The sequence below is a fragment of the Equus caballus genome, chromosome 26 (assembly GCF_041296265.1).
Source record: "Equus caballus isolate H_3958 breed thoroughbred chromosome 26, TB-T2T, whole genome shotgun sequence".
Taxonomy (NCBI): domain Eukaryota; kingdom Metazoa; phylum Chordata; class Mammalia; order Perissodactyla; family Equidae; genus Equus; species Equus caballus.
Genome location: NC_091709.1, coordinates 34,875,411 through 34,882,986, shown reverse-complemented (window position 1 = coordinate 34,882,986; position 7,576 = coordinate 34,875,411).

Here is a 7,576-nt window from a genome sequence, read left to right as displayed (position 1 = left end):
TTCAACAATGGCGGTCACGCAGTATAAGAAACTGCAGGATGTCTCCATGAGAGGATGTTAGGAGGGGTCTGTTCTAGGATTTGGGCTTGAATTAGTTGATTTTGGAGAGAATTAAAGGAAGTAGGGGTCTCTTCTGGATTGGGTACTATCTGTAACAAATTTCTACAAACTTAGTGGCCTAAAACAAAACAAATTTCTTCTTGCAGTTTTGGAGGTCAGAAGCTCAAAATGGGTTTTAGCGAGCTCAAATCAAGGTGTACGTGGGCCTGCAGTCACTGTGGAGGCTGTAGGGGCAATCTGTTTCCTCGGCTTTTCCAGATTCTAGAGGCTGCCCCAATTTCTTGGTTTGTGCTCCTCTTCCTCCATCTTTGAAAACAGTAGCATAGCATCTTCAAATCTCTCACCCTGATTCGGACTCTGACCCTCCTGCCTTCCTCTTTGACTTATAAGGATTTTTTTGATTACACTGGGCCCGCCCAGATAATCCAGGATAATCTCTCTACCTCAAGACCAGTGGATTAGCAAACTTAATTCCCTCCTCCCATGTAATAGAACATATTCACAGGTTCCAGATCAGAACGGTGACATCTTTGAGGAACCATCAGTCTGTCTCCCACAGGTTCTATAAGAAAGCAGGCCTAATTCTATGATTGGGCGTTTGAACAATTTTTATTTAGGAGGCAGAACAAGGCTAAAGTTGTTATTGGTAAAGAGGCAGCAACCGCTGAAGAGGTTTAGTCATTTCTGTGGTTTGAACAGTGTTCTTGTTTTCATCTGTTCTTAGACATGATTATAGAGTAGTCTTGTTTTTGCCTCACTCCATCATTGTCACAGACTGACCTCATCTGATTTGATGTTCTGGAGATGGTGGATGGGAAGTAGGGAGTGCTCTGGTTTACCACTAGTCTTGTCAGGGCTGCTGTTCAGTTTTCTCACCATCGTTAATTGTCAGGTCAGATTCTTTCACTATAGCGTGTACCTTGTAAGTTTCTTGAAGACAAACACCATATTTTACCCAATGCTGTACACCAATGCTGTATCCCAGATACTTGAGAAACATTTGCTGAAGTAATATAATTATTTAAAATCTTAGAGAAAAAGCCTAACCTCTTGTTACTTAAACTATGGTCAGCATACAAGAAACATTGCTGTAACCTGGGAGCTTGTTCAAAATACAGACTTTGGGGCTCCGCCTCTACTAAAATAGACTCTGCACTTTGACGAGGTTCTCAGGTGGTCTGTGTGCACATGAAATTTGAGCACTGGTTCAGTCCTGCTGATTCTTATCCCAAACAAAGTAGAGAGGAAGCTACGTCTCACTGTTGATTTTTAAAGTGTTGATGAAATGGCATTAACATTTTCAGCAAAAAAGGAAAGTTTAAAAAAATTATTTTTCCTGTAACTTTGTTCTATTTTTTATTGCTATCTATAGAAAAATAGTTATGTTTTTCATTTTCGTTGAGGCTGGAGGAAAAGCACTTAAAATTGCAGTGGGAGAGCTTTCTCTTAGATGAATGGAAATATTTTCTTGATTCTAGGGCTTGCCATGCAGAGACCTCTTGGGATATTCTACAAAACTCCTGAACGTGTTGAGTACAGTTGTCTCTGAAAAACCCTATTATTTCGCAGAGACCAATTCCTTTTCAGTGACTCGCCTCTGAGGCTTCTGACATTTCATCTTTGACAATGGTATTCGCACTACAGTGTCCTATTGTTTTTCTTCCGTTTCCAGCCGTCTTCCCCTTTTAGCAACCTGCTTTACAAGGATGCCTCATTATTTACATTTGGAAACTTCTATGTCCAATACACTTGGTTGCAACTTCGGAATCTTCAAGACTTTCCTAATGAACAACCTTATATTTTAAGGTAAAGAAATCTTTGGGACACAGGTCTTAATTTTTAAGTTTCAAGTTATGTATGTATTTATTTATTTATTTTTGGTGAGGACGATTGGCCCTGAACTAACATCTGTTGCCAGTCTTCCTTTATTTTATATGTGGGATGCTGCCACAGCATGGCTTGATGAGCGGGGTGTAGGTCCTCATGCGGGATCCGAATCTGCCAACCCTGGGCCACCAAAGCAGAGTGTGCGAACTTAACCACTACACCACCAGGTCAGCCCCTCAAGTTATTTATTTTTATGTTGAGCTTTTGATCAGCAACAACGTTGAAGAAATGATACCTTCAGTAGATGGAGCTTACCAACACTTGTTGCTTGTCAGCAATACGAAACACTATTTTCAAGGTCATCAGAAGGACATGACCTCAGGCCTTCCAAAGGGCAACCAATAAGTAAATAATTTGAAGGGTTATGCCTCCACTCATTAGTGAGTCTGTCTTAGCACTGAAGTAGCACAATAGGCCATAGTCTCTTAGCCTTTACCATTTCGACTAACTTAGCTTGCAGGCTAGCGTGCTTTAAATTTATACACATTTCCAGAGTCAAGCTCTCGCACTTCCTTTGTGTCACGGGACAAGATTTTAGCTCCTCCATTTTGCGTCACCAAGAACAGATGGTAGATGCTAAAAATGACCTTCATATCCCACCAGTGACTAAAAGCTTGCATCAAAATCATACCTGCCTTGGAGTTACCTTTTCACATTGATTGTAAAATGCATGAGAGGTGCTCCTGACAAGAGTCAGTGAGCTTATTATGCATTGAGGCACTGTTGTGGTATCACGGTATTTCTTAAAAAAAACCACACGGGTTCCACATCAAATAGCAAGTTTCATTAATTAGATGCTTGCTCTGATAATTAACCAAGTAGCCTCACAAATTGGCTTAGTCCCAAAAGCGCTGAGAAAGCAAGGTATTGAAATTGTGTCTCAAGTTAGCCCCAAGACTTGGTCAGCAAGTTCTGGCCCTGTTGTGTGATACTTTTTGGGTATGTTGCCTGGCAATCATATTGGACTGCATATGATCTTGACTTCAGACTGGCAATTTTTGACCTTGGCTGTATGGCCATTTTGAGCTGGATAGTTTTTTGTTGTACTGGCGGGGGGCTGCGCTGTGCATTGTAGGATGTTTGGCAGCATCCCTGGTCTCTGCTCATTAGCTGCTAGGCAGCATCCCCCAGTCATGACAAACAGAAATGTCTCTAGACATTGCCCAAATTGCCCAGGATGATACGTCACATCAACTCTAGTTATTAAGCCCAGATAGGAAGGTGTCTTTTTTTTCTCCTTCACCATTTTACACTTCATCCCACTTCAAGTTGTGTGTTTTGTTAAAAAGGACATCTTTTCAGACAAATTACCGTAGAACATTACAAATTTCTTAAGGTGTGACCAAAGCACCGCTTTTATTGGCATCACCTGAACTGCTTCTTTAAAATGCAGGTTCCTTGGCCCCACCCCAGACCCAGTGAATCAGAATCTATAGGAATGGGGCTCAGAAATATGCATTTTAAGAAAGTATCCTGGGAGATTCTTCCACAGACTAAACTTTTGAAACTGTTGCTGTGGAACCTCTCGTAGAGGCTTCAACATTTCTCTTCTGTGATTCCAACACTGCATTTTGTTTTTTAAAGTGATGGCAGCTGGGAGCTCATGTTTGTCTTAGCAGGAGTGTGTAATACAGTGAGCAAAAAAGCCCCCTCTAGCCACATGCTTAATTGACTAAATTCCAATGAGAGAGGGTAGAGTTGTAATCTCAGCTCCCCAGTGATTTTGTTGTTGGAGTCATGCAATAGTTAAGACAGTGAGTCTCAGAAAGTCAACTTACCTCATTTTACAGTTGAATGACTTGGGGCCCAGAAAAGTGATTTGCTTAAATTTTCACAGCAAGTGAGTGGCAAAATTAGGTTTAGAATATTCTTTCCTTCCTTCATTCAATTGGCACTTATTAAAAATAAATTACGTTTATACCCAGGAGTGAGCTAGGCACCGAGAAATCAAGGCTGATTAAAGCTATCAGTTTTGTTCTCCTAGAAATAAGCGTGTTAGTGAGGCAAATATCAACCACACAAATAAAGGTTAAAAGACCACTGTGAAAAGTGCTACAAATATGAGGGAGACAGTGGCCTGCAATGATGCTATAGGTGCGCTTTAGGTAATGAGGGTGGGTGCGGAAAGGACTCCCAAAGAAATCGATTGAGCTGATCTCTGAAGGTTGATGGGAGTTGATGAGGAGAGAGGAGGAAAGAGAAATTCATGCAGAGCAAAGAGCAGGTGCCCAGGCTGGAGAAGAGGAGAGGCATGATACATTTGAAGAACGAAAAGACTGTCAGTGGAGCTTAAGCAGGAGGTTGAGTTGGGGGTTTTTTGGGTCAGTTTAAAGATTTTTTAAAAATTACCCTCAAAGCAATGGAAGCTATTAAAATATTTTTAACCTGTGTGTGTTTGTGTATGTGTATTTGGGTATGTGTGTGTGTGTGTGTGTGTGTCTATCCTAACCAGATCTGCATTCTATAAACACTGTGGCTGTGGGACACAGATTGTAAGGAGCGAAAATGTCACTTGATTGGTTTTGAGGCTGCTGGAGCCATATAGGACATAAGTCGGTAGCTTGAACTGGGTAGCGTGGCAGGCTGAATAATGAGCCCTCAAAGTCAACGATGCGAGGAAGTGGCCACCTGACGAAGAATGCAGGTGACTTCTAGAAGCTGAAAAACGCTAGAAAGTGAATTCTCTCCTCAGAGCCTGCAGAGGAACCAGCCATGCCGACACCTTGATTTCAGACTTGTGACTGCTGGAGCTGTCAGATGATAAAGTTGTGTTGTTTTAACTCAACAAGTTAGTGGTAACTTGTAGCATTAGGAAACAACAAGAAACAAACAGAGGTAGTGAAGTGGCGATTGATAGAAATTAATGGATTCAAGAGACTTTTAGAAGGCGAAATGGACAGCCCTTGGTGACAGATTGGATTTGCAAATGTGGGGGTGGCCAGGGGTAACTCCCAGGTGTCAGTTCTTATTATTCAAATGGTACCATCTCATGGCTTGGGTGTAAATCTTAATTCACATCCAAAACCAGATGCAATTTCTGAATATTTGAGGCCCGAGACAACAATAATTAAATTTTGTATGCAAGTTAGTGAATTAACTGAAAGGAAGTCATAATTTGGGGGTCACAGTAGCTGATGATCAGACAGTAGTAACCGAAAGGCAATAGTTAGGAGGATTTTAAATCAAGGGTCTAAGCAAGCATCTTCCTTGGGGTAACTTTACATTCTGGAAGCATGAAGGTTTTCTTTATATACTTCCGGAGCAATGGTTAGAGGTTGTCTCTACTGGCTATTTTATTCTCTTTAATTGTCCCAAATACCTTGCAGAGCTTCCCTATGGGAGGGACTCAGCACTGAATTCTAGGTGTGTCAGAGCTCTTGCTGTTCTCACCCCCAGCAGGATCTGGGCAGAAGCTGGGGCGCCAGAGGTCCTGGGATGACTCTCTCCTCTCAGTGGGTCTTGGCAGATTATTGCCCTATATCATAAACATGTGCGATGTACTGTGTGTGCTCTAATGGGAAAAAGGTGGGGAAACACTGGCCTTTGGCATTTCTTCTCACAGTGTTTTCTATAGATGTCTTGCCTCCAAATCCCTGGTGGGGATATGATCCTGACAGATGGTTGTTATCCCACACTTCCTAGATCTACCTCCCTAATAATTCTTAAATTCACCCACTTGCTAATAGTGCCACCTTAAGTAGTGTGATGGCTTTTGTGTAACTCTGTTGACTATCAATCCAACGACTGTTGCTCCCCCTCTTTCTATGCTGGCAGAGCCTGCTTCACACCATACAGGCAGAAAATTTCAGATACACACTTTTCTAGCTTTCCTTGTAGTTTCCATGACATGTTATTCAACTCTGGACAATGGGACCTGAAGGAAATCCGCTGGAAGGTAAATGTGAAATGAATTCCTTCTAGATAGACAATAAAAAGGATCTGTGGGAGAAGTCCTGTTTTACCCCTCCTGGTTTTGGATGTTGATGGCTAAGAATGTGAAGGATGGACCTGCTGTAGCCATCTTGCAGCCATGAGGAGACGATTGAGAAGATCATGGCAGAGCCAGCTCTGAAGCCTGACATTGTTAAGCCCTGAAGCAACCTGGAATTGCCTATGTTCTCATTTTCTATTATTTGGGAAAAATAAACTCTTTGTTTAAGCAACTTTCAGCTGGGGCTTTTGTTACTTGTAGCCAAAAGCACTCCTAATGAATACAATTTAAAAACTGATCTTCATCCCTCCAGGGTTTCTCAATTCTAATTCATCCTCCACACTGTCAGAGTAGTGATCTTTCTAACATGAGAAATTGGTTATGCCACCCCTAGCTTAGTGTAGGAGTGGCTCCCTTTGCCGCCACAGAACATACAGTCTCATACGCCCCCTGACTACCTTTCCAGCTCCATCTTCCATTAATTCTCTGTTACATCCAAGGCTATGGCCCCATTGAATCATCTAGGACTCTTGGAAGGCAATGTACTACTTACTACCTTTGAGACTTTGCTTTAAAACACTTCTTTCTGGAATATCCTCTAAACCCACCATCTCCCTAACTAATGTTCGCTAGTAAAATACCCATTTTCAAGACATAGCTCAAACATCTATCCCTTCATGATGGAGCTTTCCTGGCCACTACTCCTCCTTCAGGTAAGATTGTCCACACTCTCCTTTACCCCTGGAATTCACAGAGGGCAGTGTGAACTTCTAGGGTAGAACGTATAACATTGTATTTTCATTTATTTATCATTTTCTATTTAATTACAATTTCTCATTCATCTTTAGATTCTCAGCACATAACAAAATGCCTGGAACAGAGTAGATGCTCGAAAAATGTGTGTAAAAATAAATGTTTGAAAAGATGAATGGGTGATAATTTCTGTATTATAGAGTAAACATTGATGTGTATTAGAAAACTCATTGAAATCATTCCCTTGTAATTTCTCTCTCATTTCTAGTGAAGTATAGTATTTTGAAGCTGGAAACTATATTTGAAGCTTATAAGACAACTGTCTTTTTGTGCATGCTGGAATTAACTCTATTTCTAAAATCTGTACACAATACCTTTCTTGCTCCTTTGTAGAGCAAGAATTTTCCCTATCTTTATTCATGTCACACCTGATCTGAAATCAGGGAAACATGAAAGGAGAATCAAATAATTATTAATTAATATCTTAGGATTGTTATAAACAGAAAAGAGTCATGAGCTTTATCCAAACCAATAAATATCCGGCAATGATTAGTCCAATGCTATGTCATTTCATATGTGAGAATGTAGTATTTTTCTTTCTTAAACCTCCATGTCACATGACCCTATTTTTTTTGGAGAAACTCACAAAAGTAAGACATTTTAACTGCATTTGGTTTAGACCACTGCTAATCACACTTGCTCTCGTGTTGGGGAGCATTGGGGAGGCCATGGACCTTTTTGGGATCTGGCAAGGGAGAAGTTGAGTAGGAAATACATTCAATTTGAGTAGGAGGGGATAGATTTATGTGGTTTCCAGTCACTTCTGTCTTATTAGGCTATATCTAGCCATCCTTTTATGGGGATGGCTTCCAGGAATTTTCTATCACCAATTTGCCCAGAATTTGCGACATGAAGGTGCAGGACCAAATGTCATATCTCAGTATG